At 48.0% G+C, this 19,154-nt stretch overlaps 1 pseudogene; it reads right to left on the bottom strand.

Moving 5' to 3' along the window:
* Window positions 1–8,432: 8,432 nt before the first annotated feature.
* Window positions 8,433–11,869, bottom strand: LOC123276254 (large ribosomal subunit protein eL21-like; annotated as a pseudogene).
* Between the last annotated feature and the right edge of the window lie 7,285 nt (window positions 11,870–19,154).

Below are 19,154 nucleotides of genomic sequence, written 5' to 3'. Positions count from 1 at the left end.
AACCTAAGTGCCCATCAACAGACGAATGGATAAAGAAGATGTGATATATATATATACAATGGAATACTACTCAGCTGTGAAACAGAACAAAATCATTCCATTTGCAATAACATGGATGGACCTTGAGGGAATTATGTTAAGTGAAATAAGCCAGTTAGAGAAGGATAATCTGTGTATGACTCCACTCATATGAGGAATTTAAAATTATGGACTAAGAACAGTTTAGTGGATACCAGGGGAAAGGTGGGGTGGGGGTGGGCACAAAGGGTGAAGTGGTGCACCTACAACACGAATGACAAACATTAATGTACAACTGAAATTTCACAAGATTGTAACCTATCATTAACTCAATAAAAAAAAAAAAGCATGGTGGAGGGGGGAGAGGAGGGAGGTGAGAGGAGAGGTAGAGGCCCTGTGGCTTTCCCTCACACCAAGGGACACCGGTGCACTGCAGGGCTGGCTAGCTGGATGCCTGTGACCAGAGCAGCTCTAGCGAGGGCAAGGGGCCAGGCTGAGGCTGATGCGGTGGGCCTGGGCTCTCCTCCTCAGAGCCACCCGGCTCTTAGGTAGTCCCGTCAGCTTGGTTTTCCAGGCTTTGAGAACAATGGGCCTTGAGCAAGTGAGCTGCTGTCTTCTGGGAGGGAGCAGTCTCTCCACTGGTGGAGGCTTGGAGGGGGCGTGGGATTTTGAGAGTGACACCCCTTCAGGCCCTGAAGGAGCGGTCCTGGTGGAGGAGGATGGGTAGAGAAGAAGAGCCTGACTCTTTGCTTGTAACCAGGGAGCCCTTCTCTCCTATCAGGAAAGAAACCGCATGGACAGCAGGATGGAGGCAGGTTTCAGCTGGGCCTCCCCTCTGAAGAGCTCCTGAGACGTGTGCCTAGGAGGAGGCAGAGCAGGCGTCCACTCTGCTGGTCCATTCTCAGGTCTAACTGTGTGGCATTGTGACAAAGTCTCTAGAACACCTGGGTTAGGGGCTCAGTTCAGCATAGAACAGCCTCTGCCTCATTGAAAAATCACAGAAGCAAAGGCTAAATGGGGTTGGAAGATAGTCTAATCCCTCTGGTTTACATGGAGCAAACTGATACCAAGGCTGGTTGGAGGCGTCATCCTGCAGCGCCCTCACAGTCATATTTTACTATAATGGCTGGTTGAATTATACAGCTTCCCCTCTAAACCGTGAGTTCCAGGAGGGCCAAGACTGTATCTACCTTATTCCCTGGTTTTCCCAGAGCTTAGCACAGTGCCTGGCCCAAAGTAGGCCCTCATTCAAGGAAGGGCATGTGGACGCAAGGAATGACGAGCATTCATATTCACTCTCCCCGTGTTAAGTTCACAGCCTCCTGCAAGGATAATGTGAAGAGCCAAACCTCACTAACTTGGACTTTGCAATAATGCAGACACTGCAACCTTGAACCCAATGAGTAAAAGTTTAAGAAAACTTCTCAGGGCTGGCCAGTGGCACAGCAGTTAAGTGCGCACATTCCGCTTCGGCGGCCTGGGGTTCACCAGTTCAGATCCCGGGTGCTGACGTGGCACCGCTTGGCTAACCATGCTGTCGTAGGCATCTCACAGATAGAGTAGAGGAAGATGGGCATAGATGTTAGCTTGGGGCCAGCCTTCCTCAGCAAAAAGAGGAGGATTGGCAGCAGATGTTAGCTCAGGGCTGGTTTTGCTCAAAAAAAAAAAAAGAAAACTTCTCTCTATTTTTAGGTCTTATTCATAAGGGAGAGGGATAATAATAAGAATACACCTTACATTTGGATAGCACTTTAGACCTTCATAAATTCTTTCGTGTAAATTATCTAATTTGTTATCTTTTTTTGAGGAAGAATAGCTCTGAACTAACTGCTGCCAATCCTCCCCTTTTTGCTGAGGAAGACTGGCCCTGAGCTAACATCCATGCCCATCTTCCTCTACTTTATATGCGGGACGCCTACCACAGCATGGCATGCCAAGTGGTGCCATGTCCGCACCCGGGATCCGAACCAGTGAACCCCGGGCCGCCGAAGTGGAATGTGCGCATTTACCCACTGTGCAACTGGGCCTGCCCCTAATTTGTTCTTTACAATAACCTTGAGAGATAGGAGAGAGTTAAGGTCCTCTGTTCATTCAGCTACCTCCCAGCTGCCATCCAAACAATGGAGGGGGTTCTGAATCTTGCAGGAGGATGTAATTACCATGAGCCAGTGCAAAGAGCCCTTGAGGCCTGACCCACCTGAGGAAGTGCAGTCTGCTTGGGAGATCGCTCCATCTCTCCATCTCTCTTCCAAGGAAGGACGGCTCACCAGGTACCACAGTTTGAGAAAAATATCCCTTAGAAAATATGCCCAACAATGGAGTAGAATTGAGAGTCCAGAAATAAACATCTACAATTATTTCCAATTGATTTTTGACAAGGGTCCTAGGACAATTAAATGGGGTAGGGGAAAGAGAAGAAAGTCTTTTTAACAACCGGTGCTGGGACAACTGGATTTCCACATGCAAAAGAATAAAGTTGGATCCCTATCTCATACCATTTACAAAAATTAACCCAAAATAGTTCATAGGCTTAATGTAAGAGCTAAAGCCATAAAAATCTTAGAAGAAACATAGGTATAAATCTTTGTGACCTTGGATTAGGCAATGGTTTCTTAGATGTGACACCAAAAGCACAAGTGATAAAAGGAAAATTAGATAAATTGGTCTTCATTGAAATCAAAATCTTTAGTGCTTCAAAGGAGACCATCAAGAAAATGAAAGGAGAACCTGTGGAACAGGAGAAAATATTTGCACAGCATGTGTGTGATAAGGGACGTGTGTCCCAAATATATGAAGAACTTTTACGAGTCAACAATAAAAAGACAAATAACTCAATTAAAAAACGGGCAGAGGATTTGAATAGACATTCTCCAAAGAAACACACAAATGACCGATAAGCACATGATAAGATGATCAACTTCATTATTCATCAGGGAAATATAAATCAAACCACTTTACACACATCAAGATGCCTAAAATAAAAAAGACAGACAATAACAAATGCTGTCAAGGATATGGAGAAATTGGAACCCTTATACCTTGCCGGTGGGATTGTACAATAGTATAGCCGCTTTGGAAAACAGATTGGCAGTTTAAACACAGAGTTACTATGTAATCTTGCAATTCCATTCCTCAAAAGGTTAAACATAGAGTTACTATGTAATCTTGCAACTCCATTCCTAGGTATACATCCAAGAGAACTGAAAACATGTCCACACAAAAACTTTTACACAAATGTTCAAAGCAACAGAATATTATTCATAATAGCCCCCAATTGGAAACAACCCAAATGTCCATCAACTGATGAATGAATAAGCAAAATGTGGTATATCCATACAAGGGAATATTATTCAGCCACAAAAAGAAATGAAGTAGTGATTATATGTTACAACATGGCTGAACCTTAAAAACATTACGCTACGTGAAAGAAGCCAGTCACAAAAAGCCACGTACTGTATAAATCCATTTATACAAAATGTCTAGAGTAGGCAAATTCAAAGAGACAGAAAGTAGATCAGTGGTTGACAGGGGCAGGGGGAGGGGGAATGGGAGTGATTGCCAATGGTATGAAGTTTCTATATAGGTTGACGAAATTGTTCGTGATGATTGGACAACTCTAGAAACCACTGAATTTCATACTTTAAAAGGGGGAATTTTATGGGGGTCGGCCCCGTGGCCAAGTGGTTATGTTTGCACCCTCCGCTTCCGCCGCCTGGGGATTCAATAGTTCGGATCCTGGGCGCAGACATGGCGCCGTTCATCAGGCCATGCTGAGGTGGCATCCCACATGCCACAACTGGAAGGACCCACAACTAAAATATACAACTATGTACCAAGGGATTTGGGGAGAAAAAGCAGAAAAAATAAAACATTGTTTAAAAAAAAGGGGGAATTTTATAGTATGAATTAAATCTCAATAAAACTATTAAAAATATGCGCAAATGTTTACTTCCATCATTCTACATTGATCAAAGAATCTCCTGATTATTGATTGGTTTTCAGAGGAGTTGTGGTTCTCTCACTGAGTACTCTCTTTTCTTAGCCAAACCTACCCATCTCTCAAAGCCCAGCTCAAGTCCTGCCTCTAACATAAACAGCTCTAGCTTCCTCAACCCATGCGAATCTCTCTTTTCTCTATTTATTCAGGATTAACTCACGTGGGCGCCAAAAGCAAGGTGCAGGAGAAATAGCGCTGGATCAGGAGTCAGGAAAATCTGGGCCACACTTACAAGCCTTATGACCTGAGCAAAATAACTTCTTTGAGCCTCTGTTTCCTCATGTGTAAAATGGCTGCAAACATTTTTACCCATCCTCCTCCTCAGAGTTGTGGGAAAATGAAGACAGATCCTTTGTCACTTGTCACACAAAAACAAGATGTTATTAATATTATCAAAATCATTGGCTAACATTCCTTATATGCAAGGCACTGGGCCAAGAGAGAAATACAACATTATTGCCTTTAACATAAAAATTGGGTGGAGAAAATTAGCTCTCCGAAGCTAAGTGGTTAAGGCTGGTAAAATAGTGGATGCTAAGGAGTTGGGAGGAAGATGGCTCCTGCAGACTGGAGGGATTAGGCAAGACAGCTTCAGCTGGAGGAAGGCAGGGTTTAGCCTCAGAGAATCAGAGAAGGTCAGGCCCCCCAGGCAGAAAGCTGAGCCAGGCGTGGAAGTGGGAATGACAAGGATGCTTGGAGGCCAAGGTGAGGACAGTCTGTTTAGACTCTAGACCAGCACTAGCCAATGGAATATTCTTGTGATGGTGGAAATGTCTGTCCAACAGAAATATGATGAGAGCCACATATATAATTTTATGTTTTCTAGTAGCTACATTTAAAAAAATAAAAAGAGGGAACATTCATTTTATTTATTTTTAAGATTTTATTTTTTCCTTTTTCTCCTCAAAGCCCCCCGGTACATAGTTGTATATTCTTCGTTGTGGGTCCTTCTAGTTGTGGCATGTGGGACGCTGCCTCAGCGTGGTTTGATGAGCAGTGCCACGTCCGCGCCCAGGATTCGAACCAATGAAACACTGGGCCGGCTGCAGCGGGGCGCGCAAACTTAACCACTCGGCCACGGGGCCAGCCCCCGGGAACATTCATTTTAATAACATTTTATTTAAACCAATATATCCAAAATAGTATTTCAACGTGTAACCAATATAATTATTATATTTTATGTTTTTTGTGTGCTAAATCTTAAAATCTGGTATGTGTTTTAACATCTCAATTTGGATGCTAAATTTTCAACAGAGTGAAATGCAGTCCTACCAAAGCAATAAAGTTGTATTTAATGGAAAAATATCTTATGCTGTTTCTATTTTTAAATTAATTAAAATTAATTATAATTAAAATCCAGTTGCACTGGCCACGTTTCAGATGTTCAATAGACGCACATGGCCAGTAGTTTCTGTGTTGGTCAGCACAGCTCGGGAGTTAAGATTATGTGGGCAGATTGCACGACTGGAGCTGGGGACAACTCCACATCCCCTGTCCAGACATCCTTGGGCTCTAGGTTCATGGCCAACTGCCTTCTGGAAGTATCCGTCTGGGGTATGGATCACCATGGTCCTGATGACAAGACCTCTTTACCCCAGAGGCCACCCCACCATGGAAATGTGGAATCCTAGCTTTGCAAAGTACTGTAAGGCTCGCCGAGCCCAGTAGCTTCCAATTGGGATCCTGGAGCCTGAGGTGTCCTTGAAGGTGATCGCAGGGGTCTGATAACCATTTTTTTTTTTTTTAAAGATTTTATTTTGTTTTTTTTTTCCTTTTTCTCCCCAAAGCCCCCCGGTACATAGTTGTGTATTCTTCGTTGTGGGTTCTTCTAGTTGTGGCATGTGGGACGCTGCCTCAGCGTGGTCTGATGAGCAGTGCCATGTCCGCGCCCAGGATTCGAACCAACGAAACACTGGGCCGCCTGTAGAGGAGCGCGCGAACTTAACCACTCGGCCACGGGGCCAGCCCCTCTGATAACCATTTTCAATACCTCAACCCATCTAAGAGAAATCATACATTTCCCTGAGATGAGCTGCATAGTTACCCACAGCATCCTACTTTGTGGTTTCGGTTGACAGGAGAGCAGCTCAGTTGGATGACACCAGTACTCTCCACCTGACCCCAAGCTTGGCTGCTTACTTAACAAGTATTTACTGATCCCCCATTACTGCCAGGTACTTTTACGTGCTGGGGACTTGGCAGTGAGCTAAACAGAGCCCAGGTCCCATGGAACTGACGTTCTGCATGCGTGTCTGTGAGTAGCAACAGACACAACAAATAAATATGTGTCAGGAGGACGATAATCCTGTGTCAAAAAGTAAATGAGGCCGAGGTGGTTAGAGTGAAGGGATGTGCTATTCTATCTCGGGCAGTTAGGGAAGAGCGGCTCTGAAGGGAGCCAGGGAGCAGCCTATGGACATCCCGGGAGGGGTTTTTCAGTGGGGGCACCAGCACCTGCAGGAGCTGCTCCCTGCCTTTGAGAAACAGCCCGGGGGCCACTGTGGCTGGAGCAGAGGGAGCCAGGAACAGGGTAAGCGAGGAGTACAGACATGTGCCCAAAGCATGTTTAGTCTTGTTGCTGGAATAGGGACCTGGTTATCCTGAGATGAAAACCCAGTGGAATTGTTAGTACCATCCCAGAGACAGGCTTTCATCTTTTTAAATGTCTTCTTATTATGTGATACATATAATATAAATATGTATGTATATATGATATCTAATGTATATGTAAGTTATGAAACGTAATAAAATGAACTCCCATAAACCCAATACCCAGCATTACTCTTGTCTAGCTTAGTGTTGTCCTTCCCTTTTCCATTTCCTGCCCCTACATGTACCCTGACCGACCAGCTCCCCTGAATGCTGTTTATCATTCTTTTCTCGTTTAAAGAATAGTCTCCATACTTTGTATATACCTCTAAACATCACACTGTTTAGTTCTGCTTGTTTAAGAGCTTTATAAAAACAGTGTCACCTTGGTATGTACTTAAGAGAAATGAAAACACATGTCTGTGCAAAGACTTGCATGCAGAACAGTGTTATTTAAGTAGCCGAAAAGTGCAAGCAACCCAAATGTCCATCAACAGGTGAGCAGGTAAACAAAATGTGGGATAGCCGCACAAGGGAATACTATTTGGCAATAAAAAAGGAATGAAGCACTGATTCATGTTACAACATGAACTCCCAAAACGTTATGCTAAGTGAAAGAAACCAGACACAAAAGACTACATATTGTATAATTCCATTTATATGAAATGTCCAGAAAAGTCAAATCTATAGAGACAGAATATAGATGAGAGGTTGCCTGGGGCTGGGGGTGGGGATGTGGAGTGACTGAAAATGGACATGAGGGTTATTTTTGGGGGGGGAGGTGGCGGAAATGTACTGAAATTAGGTAGTGTGATAGTTGCACAATTCTCTAAATGATCTAATAATCATTGAATTGTACACTTAAAATGGGTGGAATATGCTACAATATGGAAATGTACATTATACTTTGATGAAGCTTTTTAAAAAAAGGCATCATATTATAGTCTTTGGAGCCTTGTTTTTTCTCTGACAATTATGTTTCTGAGACTTTATGGGTGTTGTTGCACAGAGCTGAGTTCATTTATTTTCACAACTCCATAACAGTCCATAATCTATCGTGTGATCACACCACAGTTTATTTCTCCAATGGCCAATCCTGTCACTGGACATGTGAGTTACTTCTTGTTTCTCACTGTTACAAAACAGTTTGCCAGTAGCATTCTTGTCCGTGTCTCCTTGGCATACATAAGTAACTTTATGTCTGTTGAATCTTGTAGAAAAATATCAGGGCTTGTACACTGTATGTCTTTTTTTCACTTCATTTTTTAGGAATTCGTTTTTATTATATTTTACAAAATTATTATTCCCACAACAGATTGAAAATTAAGACAAAAACAAAACTGACCCTTATCACAGTTTGAGAAATATTGCACTAGAGAATACACTGAGAGTAAAATTGCTGGGTCAAGGGTATGCAGTTGTTCAAAGGTATGCGGAAGTTCAAGGGTGTCCAAATGTCAAGCTGCTTTCTAAAATAGTTGTATTGATTTGCATTCCTGCCAACAGGGGATAAGAGTTCCCACTCTGCTCGACATCTTCACCAACACTTAGCATTGTCCAATTTTAAAATTTGTGCCAATTTTGGGGGTACGACATATTTTCATTCCTTTGTTGCTAATGAGGCCGAACATTTTTTCATATATTTATGGGGCATTTGTGCTTCCTCTTCTGTGCTATTCCTGTTTGTTTCCTTTGCCTATTTTTTTCTTTTTCTTATTGATTCATGACAGTTCTTTATATATTCTGGATGTTAATCCCTTGTCATTTAACTGTGTTGCAGCCATCATTCCCAGTACGCGACTTGTCTGAATTTTCTTGGGGTGTTTCTTGATAACAGAAGGTCTTCCTTTAAAGTAGTTGGATTTTATCTATTCTTTCCTTTTTTGGCTAGCTCCTTTTTCCTCCTTGCAGATCATGCTATTTTCCTGGTCAGAGCCCTGCCTGGCCCCTATTGAACTGACAAGCTCCAGAGCAGAGCATGGACAGCCCTTTTGAATCTGCACCCTCCTGCCTCCAGCCTCATCTCAGTCCCACGTGTATATTCAGTAGTTTATTCTGGAGCTTATGTTCTTACCCAAGTCCTTCCCTGCTACAAAAACCCCCATCTGTCTGCTCATAGAACTCCAGATCATTCTTCAAATCCCAGCTCTTCTCCTTCTCTTTCTTCTCTCTCTCTTGCTCTCTTTTTTTAACAGTCTAGAGGTCTTTAATTGTTTTTACACCCATTAAGCCATGAATTCATAGGGAATGGGTTCCAGTACTTCAGGCTCCTACCCACTGGTTCTCACAAAGTATGCTTCTCTGGATGGAGCAGGCTGGCACTTCAGTCAAACCCAACTACCTTTCTCTTTGGCTTCTTTCTTTTTCTGATCATTGTCCTTCACACGTTTCGGGAAGCTATCTTGGCTCTCGGCATGCTTAATGTGCTCACTGTGAACATTAATTCTCTTGGCAAGAATCTTGCCTTGAACTTGTTTGTTTACAACAATGCCAACAGCACGCTGGAGAACACTGTAGACTCTTACAGGGAACATTTGTGGGACATTCCTTTTTGAACAGTGCCCATTCCCTTGATGTCGACAATATCACCTTTCTTATAGATTTCCATGTATTTGGTCAAAGGAACAATTCCACGTTTTCAAAAAGGACTAGAGAACACAAAGCAGGTGCCTCTCATCTTTCCCTTCGTGTTGGTCATTTTGGTGTTACTGGAAGATGGAGATCCTGGCTGAAAGGCACAACTTCCTTTTCTTAGAAGCATTTCCAGACCCCAGGCTGAGTCACTTCTTTCTCTGTTCAGTGGGCCCCAGGCCTGGCTAAGCATCAGACGACTGATAATACACAAGTTTTTAAGTATTAAAATGGGATAATTTTTACTTTGACTATGTGCCATTTGTCAAAGAGATACAATATTTCAAACATGAGATTCCTTCACAATGGGATGTTTGGAAGGGGAAAAAGGGTTAGGAACCACTGCTCATTGGCCAGTGATGTCTACGACATCCTTGACATCACTCTGCCTCCATCTGAACATTTCCAGGGACAGCAAGCTCACTGTCTTGGTGGGCTGGACCGCTCTAGTTGTTAGAAACTGCTTTCCTGTGCTAACTGAGAGAGGCAGAGAGATGAGATCCTGCCTCATCATTTATGCTTATTGTCCTTTGCTCTGCTCTCTAAAGAAACACTTAGCGAGTCTTTTGTCCGACACGACCACCCTCCAACATGAGAGGCAGCATCCACGTCTATCCATGTCTCCCTCTCTCCAGGAGAAACACATCACCTTCAGTGATTTCTGGGGAGAGAGAGTTTCCAGATCCTCTGCACCTGGTCATTCTCTTGTGAATAAACTGCAGATTCTCCATATCCCTCCAAACTGCACACCCATGTTTGAGGAAAGCCCAAGGGGTGGTCTAACCCGTGCAGAGGGAGCCCTGATCCAGTTAATGTGAACCCACTGGTGCAGCCAAAGAGGGTCGTGGCTGTTCCAGCAGCCTCCTCAGCCCTGTGGCTCATACTGAACCAGGGAGTTGATGAAAACCCTCAGATCTTTTTCATGTGAAACCTCACCGGTTTGTTTCTGGGTGTCTCATTTCCCCTCTAAAGGCAGAGTATCTACAGAGCTCATCTTACTGCTTTGATTCAGCGCTCCTATCTTTTGAGAAAGTTTCCTTAACTTTCATGTGTCCTTTTAGCTCTCCCCCCAGCTTCAGGTCAAAGATAAATTAATAAGAAAGATTCTGTTTTTTAAAAAACATTGACAAGGACAATGCCCTGTGGCTACTAAACATTCTTGGACCCTGTATCTATCGTGCTCTGCCTTTGGGGTGTCAGGTCCCCAACTCCCAGGAAGCAGGGCCCAGGGGAAGGTGCATGTCCTCACTCCAGGCCCAGAGTGAGGTGAGGCCCAGCTTTGCCACGGTTGCGGACGGGGCTGATCCATCTCCGTGTCCCAGGCCAGGAACGTCTGAGTAATCTTTGCTTATATCTGTTCTGTGTCCTATTGCCTAATCTTGCCTGGTCTTCATTAGAAAGGTCCCCCTCCTTTTCCTTCTCTCCTCATTCCTCTGCACATTTCTCCTGAGACAATGGTGCTTGTGCTGGAGATGGTCTCACCACCACAGATTCCCCGGATGTTTAACAAGAAATTCCCAAAGAGGTGATGGGCCCTGAGCCCAGGCTAGGGGTGTCACTTGCGCTGAGCCCTGAAAGGAGGGGTAGGAGTTGATACGGCCAGTCATTGGAAAACTCACTTTTCAAGCAGAGAAAACAATGAAATTTCCGCTGGTCGGCACTAGGATGTGAGTGGAAGCTGGGAAAGCCGGCTGAGGCTGCCAAAGCCAAGGTGGGCGGTCAGACTTCCTCCTAAGTAAGGTTTTAGGCTGGGCAGTGCCATGACTGCATTTGTATTTCAGAGGGATCAGTGAAGATAAGAGATTAGCAAACTCAGAAGGCCCAGAGTCTGCGGGAGAAGACAGTGGCCAAGGGCTCTCCTAGAGACTGAGGGGAGTGGTTGATTCCGGGCTGTGCAGAGGGAGGTGGGACCAGAGGAGGCAGCCCCTGATTGGATGGAGGGTGTTGAGGGGATGACGATGACTTGAAAGACATGTTCCTAGAAGGGGAACATTCTAGAAGCAAGTTTGAGTGGTGGGAGGGCAAAGAGATGAAGACTCAGCTTTGGAGGGTGCTGGTCCTTCGCTGTGAGGAGGCAGGTGACTGAGGAGCCAGCTTTTCTCATTCCCGCCACCGCTGGGGGTCCTCTGGTGCATTCCGCATCCTGCAGCCACAAGACCCTTTGTCCCTTTTGTCTGCCTGCCTCCTCCCTCTGGGGATGATGCTGATGGACTGTGCATCCACCCCAGAGAACCTTCAGGAGGTGTCGAGACCCCCCTTAACTCCCCAAGCCCAGCCTATTCAGAAGCTCACCAAGTTTTCCATCTCAATCTCCACAGGGAGAGTGTGGGAGTGGGCGTGGCAGGTGAGAACTGCCTGAAGACGATCAAGGAGCACTCGAAATACCACCCAAGACCCGGGAAGGTGGGCTCAGAGCCCGGGCCCTTCGTGGGATTTGCCCTGATTGTGCCTCCTTCCTCCATTTCACCAGCATTAACGGTCCCTCCTGTGCTCTGGGTGCTACGTGTGCTGGGTAGGACAATGTATAACATCATACATGCAATGTCTATTGAGCCAGGCATTCAAGTGCCTTACATATCTTACTCAATTTAAACCTCTTAGCAACCCTAGGAGTCAGGTACTCTTTGGCCCCCATTTTACAGAGGAGGAAATCAAGGCACAAAGTAAGGAGCCTGCTTAGCGGGGGTCTGGTTTAGGTTAGTAAGGAGCCTGGAGTTGGGGGTCTGGCCAGCCTCCCACTGGGCTGGGGGAGAGGCACCTCCTGTTGGCCTCTAAAATAGTCTCTATTGTGGGACCTAGAGCATGGGAGGCAAATGCATCCTTCCCACCCCTTACCTCTAAATGTCTAGGGCCCTGGCAAGGCCCTCTGAATGCCCAGGACTCCTGGGGGGCCTCCAGCCCCATTATCAGCCCTGGTAGCATCCTGCCCCTTGGCTGGCCTCCCTACCCCTCCCCAAGGGCCCTTGCCACCTCATGTCACCCCCCTTGAGAGCAGGGTGGGTGGGTCAACCAGAGTGCACAGGAGGAGGAAAGAATCTGAGATGACACCTTCCATCTTAGCAGACCTTCTCTGATGGTCAGTTGGCAAGAAAGGCACTGGGGATTCTGGGCAGAGACCTCTCCATGGAGGAATCTGGATAGGGCCGGCCTCTGCAGCGCGCCCAGTTGACTGGGGGAGGGCTAGTGCTGGTGGCTGCATGTGGCTGATGCTGAGCTGGCTGCCTGGGCACTGTGGGGATGTCCTGGGGGCCATCAAACAGAGCACTGGGACACTATAGAGCTTAGGAGCTGGGCTCCCTGGTAGGCGGCCATGGCATTTGCTGGTGTGCAGCTGCCCAGGCAAGCAAGTGCAGCTGGGTCCTGGCTCCGTGGTGAAGTGAAGGAGTCAGGACTGAGCCTTGGGCCAAAATAAGCCCTGGGGGTGGGGGCGGGGTGCTTGGCTTTATCAGATGAAGAGAGGCCCAGGGAAGGGGAGACAAACTCCTCAAGATAGAGCACTCAGTCATACTCTTTGAACTTGACGTTACCCCTGAAGGTGTGAAGGGCTACTCACTTCACGATGGAAAATGGGACAGTTGAGATGTCGGGATGAATAACGACTTATTACAGCCTCCAAGTAGGATCCTTGCATTCCAACAGCCTCAGGCGCTGGAACCTACAAGCCACCCCTTGGGGAAAATTGTTGGGCCCTGGAGCTTTGCAGTGAGGCCTGAACTAAGCCTACTCAGAAGACCTGAGCTACCTGTTGCTGTAAGAGCAGGAGGGCCCAGCACTGGCTCTGCTCCAGGAACTGGCCCCTTGGATCCGTGCAAGAGCAGGAGGCATGACTGCCCTGGAGCGGGCAACGAGACAAGAGACTAAGGATGATCCCAAATGTGGCGGTCAGCTGAGGGGCATGATTCTCTCTGGCACCAGCCTACCTCTTATGATCTCCCACTGGCCAGGGGGGATCAGAGGAGGGTGGCTTCTTGGGTGAAGGAGTTTCTGAGCTAAGGTCAAGGTGCCTTCAAATCTCCTCTGCTCTCAACAAGGACCAGCTGGCCTGACAGGCACACTGGAGGCAGGAGGAGATGGCCAAGGTCAAGAGAAGTATAAAGGATGGAGGTAGGGGAGGGGTGGAGCAGGGCTTAGTGAAACCTCTGACTCAGGACAAGTGTGCTGCTGACTTGCTGTGACCTTGGAAGAGTCACCCAGGCTTAGTGCCCTCATAGGAGACAGTGCCTCCCAAGACCACCCCCTTCTTTCTGCTTTTCCAGGTGCAGCTGAGGTCCCACTCTGGGAGAGGGTTGCCATAAAGCTATACCTGAGGAACGCAGCCTGTGCCTTTGCCCATCTCCCACTCAGGGCATTCTCTGGGTCATGGCTTAGCCACCCTGCACTTTTGGCTCAGAGCGGCCACCACATCCTTGCCGCACTCCTGGCATGAGCAGCTTGGCCAAGAACCAGGGGACGTGGAGCCAGAGTTGGAATAACTTTAGGAGCCAAGATGAGAACTCAGCTGTCACAGGCTTTGAACAAAGTACAGGAGTCCCAGTCCTGCAGTTTACGGGGGTTTGTGGAGGCGAGTAGATGGCTATCATTATCAGCAGCTCCTCCTCCTGCCCTCCATGCCTCTACGGACACCACCCAAGGTTCTGGCCACCCCTGCACCCCAGGCCTCACTCTCTTGCTCCCCTGGGTCTTCCTTGCTCTCCATAATGCCCCTAGCACTTACATAGCAGGTCCTCGATGTTTGTTGACTGACTGACTGACTGGATGACTCAGGGCAGGGAGGTGGGGATTGAGGACATGACTGGGATGCAAGCCTCCTCATGCTTTCCTTCCTGAAAGAGAAAGTGGTCCAGGCAAATGAGATGCTGGGGCTGGGTTCTGATGCCTCCTGCTCAGGCCATGCCATCAGCCACAGGGCAAATCTTCTGGGCTGGATGAGAGGAGCTTGGCAGTGCCCTACTGACTGTGGCCCAATGTCCAGATTCTCAAGTGTGTGATGGATGTGGTCAGTGGCCAGATGCAACTTCAACCACGGGCCTACAGACACTTCTTAGACACCACAAGAATCACTGGGGGGGTCCTTGCTACAGACCTTTTATCTTCAACCTCTGCCCTCTCTAATGACCTGTTTACACTGCTGCTCTCTTCTCTGCACACACAGCTAATTTCTCCTCTGTTGGGGGCAGAGGAATGCCAGAGGGCACGGCGGAATGGAGGCGGCCACGCACATTCCTGCCTCCAGGCCTCTGCCCTTCCCTCCTCTTCACTCCTGGAATTACCGTCCCTAGATCTTCTCGCGACCTGCACCCCTCAGCCCCTCTTTGGAGAGCCTTCCCTGGCACTAGCACAGTCCTCACCAGCCCCCCAACCACCCCACCCCTTCCCCTGCTTGTGTTCTTCATAGCACTGGCTGCTGCAGGCAATTAGGTTTGTGTGTGTGTACATACGTACGTATGTGTGTCTATATGTTGTGTGTTTGTTAGTTTACTTTTTAATGATCCGTCTCCCCCACTTCACATAAGTTACAGGAAAACAGGGATTTTGCCTTACCAATTTCTCTCTCTCCAGGGCCGAGAACAGTGCCTGAACCAAGTAGGTGCCCAATGATAAATAAATGGCAAGCAATAGGATATACTAGAGTATATGAGGAAGACATTTGGTGTTGTTTTTCCAAAAGGGGCTGACGTGGCCGTTGAGCATGCATTGTATATCTGCTTTAAGCATTTGCTTGTCCCAAAGGGAAGGACAAATGCCCTTAAGATGAAGATGTAACTTCCCCCGCATTGGCATTTCCTTAAGGATAAGCCTCTCTCCCTAGGCTGGGAATTGATTGCTGCGCTCACCTTATGATCATCCAGCTCAAGACAACAGACCTGCTACCTGCTGTGTCCATCAATCGCTGTGCTGACAGGGCAGTCTTGTGACTCTTGTAAAAGGGACATTCCTGACATATGTGATATATGCTCTTCGTTCCAAGACTGTATATAACCATTCCATACACCCCACTTCTTTGGTACCCTTTCTTCCTTGGGGAAGAAAGGCTCTGGGCTAGTCCTCAGAGCTGGCTCATAATAAACTCACCCCAATTTTGATTTATAGATTGGTTATGGATTATTCATATTGACACCAATAAGTCTTTGTTAAAAGAAAGGAAGGAAGGGGGGCTGGCCTGTTGGCCCAGCAGTTAAGTGCACACATTCCACTTCCGTGGCCTGGGGTTCGCCGGTTCGGATCCCGGGTGCAGACATGGCACCACTTGGCAAGCCATGCTGTGGCAGGTGTCCCACATATAAAGTAGAGGAAGATGGGCACGAATGTTAGCTCAGGGCCAGGGCCAGTCTTCCTCAGCAAAAAGAGGAGGATTGGCAGATGTTAGCTCAGAGCTGATCTTCCTCAAAAAAAAAAAAAAAAAAGGAAGGAAGGCAGGAAGACAGGCAGGCAGGCAGAGAGGGAGGAAGAAGAGAAAACGGACTTCCTCCTGACGGCCGCCTCCCCAGAGGGCTGCAAAGAAATGCACTGGGAGGTTGGGAAAGCCTACCCCTTTCGTTGCCTCCCACCTTGGGTGCCTAGTGCTATTGATGCAGGCTCAGTGAGCCGAGGAGTCAAAAGAAAGATTTCTCGGACTCTCAAGGTCTGGTAGTAGTGCTCCTTTATTCAGAGAATAGCATGGAGACAGGACCCACGGGCAGTGATGAGCTGCAAACATGGGTTGAAGGTGGGGCTAAATTTATAAGGCATAAGTGTGTGAGTTATCTCTTTACAAGACAAAGGAAAGATTATGTAAAAACGTTGTTAAAATGGTATCAGTGCAGCTGGGGTCTGGTTATTGGGTGGTCCTATAACTTTAGATAAGAATCAAATTGGATCAGGTCAGGACGTCCTATGCTTCCCAGAGGATGATGTAGGTCAGTGTGTAGGCCAGGACGCCTTGGGCTTTTCCCCCTGGGGCAGCCTTGATCCTCATCACTTACGGCACCTCCTGCACAATGCTTGTTCCCACACCTTCTGCACGAGGCTGGTTCCCACCACTGCTTTTCCAGCCCACGTCCTGTTCCCTTGGGGCCCAGAAGAGGTAAAAGCTGGCTTGACTGTCCTGATTCTCATCGCTTCTCCATCCATCCTGCGGTGTTATCTTGGCTTGTGGGCAGGTTACTCTTGTTTGTCTCAGTCTTGTTTTCCCAGACTGGACCAGCCTTGGGGTCAGCCTGGGTCCCACAGCCTGTGATGTCCCTCAGCCCAATCCCTTAACATTTTGGAGGTCCCAGGTGACTCACTGTCTCCATCGGTGGCTGCAGAAGCTTTTCGGCCATTCCCCTGCCTTGCTGCCACTCCTGCCACCATCGCTGCTGCTCTGCTGGATGCTCTGGCTGCTCCCGCTGGGGCTGCTGCTTTTCTGGCCACCTCTGCTGTCCCTGAAGCTAGAAGACAGGTTTATCTCCCTGAGTGATTATAGCTCCATTTTAAGCTCACCAAAGTAGCCATGTGCTTTCAGATTCAGACTAGTTTTCTTTTCAAGGAAGTTGGAACATGTTCCTCAGGGAGTGGGCCTAAGGATGCCACCCTGAGCTGAAGGCTGCTCTCACCCTCTGTATGCTGGTCAGGGCGTGTGTCTTCCCATTGTGTAAATGCCATTCCAAGGCAAGGCTTTCCTCCCAGGCTGGCGCAGGCTTTGGTTCAGGCATGCGGATTCCGACAGTGGCCCAGGAGCCCCACGGTGTCCTGGTTAGACCTCCTCCACCTTCTGGCACAGTGCTCTTGCTCCTTTGGCTCTTTCTTCCGCAGGAACACTCCTGCCCGCTCCCTGCCGTCCTTTTGCCAGGTTAACCCCTGCTCATCCTGTAGCTCTATGAGTCTATGTCACACACCAGAGAAGCCTTCCCTGAGCCTCACATGTGGGTGAAGTGCCTTTTCTATGCATTAAGACCTGAGAGAACAGGGTTGTGCCTGTCGTGTTCATTGTGTCTCCAATGTCCCCAGCACCTGGCACATCGAAGGGACTCTCTTTGGTAAAAACTGTTGTGAAGAGTTCATGAACTTTGTGTGTTTGCATCTTACAGTGTGTTAGGACAGGGGGACCTCCTGTGCCTCAGCACCTCTGCCGCCCCAGCTTCCGCCTGAAGTAGGTGCTGAACAGGAGTTAAGTGTGTGTTCAGCCAGCTGGGGGTGGGGCAGCTTTGCTGGGAGGGGTCAGAATGGCTAGGACACCCCTCTCCTAGCAAGGGTAGGATTGCTAGATAAAATACAGGACACCCAGTTAGATGTGAATTTCAGATAAACAAAGAATACATTTTTAGTATATTACACGTAGGATGTGAGGCATTCTTATGCTAAAAAATATTAAATTTAAATTTAACAGGAAGTTTTGAATTTAAAATAAAAAAAAAACAGGGCCTCCCCCTGCCCCTTTCCTAAATCTTGTAACCCTAGTAAGAACAGATGTGATCAGCCAGGTGATCAGGGGATCTGAGGTCCTGTTTATGAGGTACATTCTGCTCACTGTCTTTGATCTTCCTGCTCTTTAAATGTTTTTGGCCAAAAAACAGGATGAGCACAAGGCGTGGTTTCCCAGAGCTGTCACCAGCACACTTAATCCAGGTTATCTCCTTACATCTCCACCCCAACCCCAGCCACTGGACGGGATGGTCAGGGAAGGCCTTTCTGAAGACAGGTGTTCAGGTTGAGATTTGAATGAGCCAAGTGATGATGGGGAAGAACATTCCAAAGAAGGAGGTGGGAGTGAGCTTGGCGGGTCTAAGGACCATGAAGGCTAATGTAGCTTTGTGAGCATGGGAAGAGAAAGCTTTGCATGGAAAACGCCCTGAGTCACATTCTCTGTCCCCAAGAAAAGGCCTTAAGGCTGCTCTCTTTTCCTGCCCCGCCCCCCCCCCCCCCCACCGGGCCCCACCTGTAGGGTGGATACTTCTTTGGCTTCCAAGGCAGGAGTCTCAGCAGCAGGGAGGGGGAGGAAGGGAGTGTGAGGGTCCGCCCATCCTGGGTTGGGGATTCTGGCAGCAGGGGGCAAGGCCATGGTGCCCTGGTGCTGGACTGCAGCTTGGCGGGATCACTTGCTCTTTAAAATGGTTTGGTGGAGCCATGAGCCCTTAAACCTAAGTCCCCAGGAGGCTGGTCCCCATGGAGTCACCCTACCTCACTCAGAAGGCCACCTGCATCCCCTCTAAGCAGACCCTGAGAGAACCGCTGGTGGGATGGGCTCTCCCTCCTAAGGGGAAAATGCTGCAGCCAAGGGCTGCAGGGCCATGGTGGGGAGGACCTCAAGGGTCCCGTAGCTCCTCTGCAGGAGTCTCTCTCCTGGCTTTGGAAGGGCCGATAGCCCTGCATCAGGAAGCTCAGCATGCACAGCGGGTTCCCAGCAAGGCTCTGCTCCTCTGTGATGCACTGCCCACCCCAGTCCTCCTCCTTCAAGCCCAAATATACAGGCCAAACAATGGGAAATGGCTCAGTTCCACATTCAACTCACAAGGCATTTGTTGCCTGCTGTTTGCCTGTTGGCACGCTAGGGAGGTTTCTTAATTTAAAATGTCCATTAACTCCCTCCAAGTGGAGAGCTACCCCAACAGAATTTATGTTCCTGGAGGGTTTAAGTTTGGTCAGTCTGACGGGGTGGGCCCAGCTGGGTTTGTCCTGTTGGAAGGTGTGCTCAGGGCAGTGGGCACCCTTGGGTGCCTTGCTATGCCCTTGAGAGTATGTTCTCTTAGTAATGGGGTACAGGGTCCCCAAGGCCATGGGAAGCCCACAGTGCTGGGGGGCAGGTGGGGGAGGGACGTCCCTCTGCTAAAGCTCATTTATGTCCCCAGGGGCGGAAACCCTCCTATCTCCAGGCCATTGGTGAATCTTGCCAGGCATCTGACGGGAAAGAACCTTTTGTTCTGAGCTTGTAGGAAGTCTGAGCTGGACTTGTTATGTACCC

The sequence above is a fragment of the Equus asinus genome, chromosome 13 (genome assembly GCF_041296235.1).
Source record: "Equus asinus isolate D_3611 breed Donkey chromosome 13, EquAss-T2T_v2, whole genome shotgun sequence".
NCBI classification, from domain to species: domain Eukaryota; kingdom Metazoa; phylum Chordata; class Mammalia; order Perissodactyla; family Equidae; genus Equus; species Equus asinus.
The sequence above is the reverse complement of the archived record's forward strand: the minus strand, read 5'-3'. Positions and strand labels throughout refer to the sequence as shown.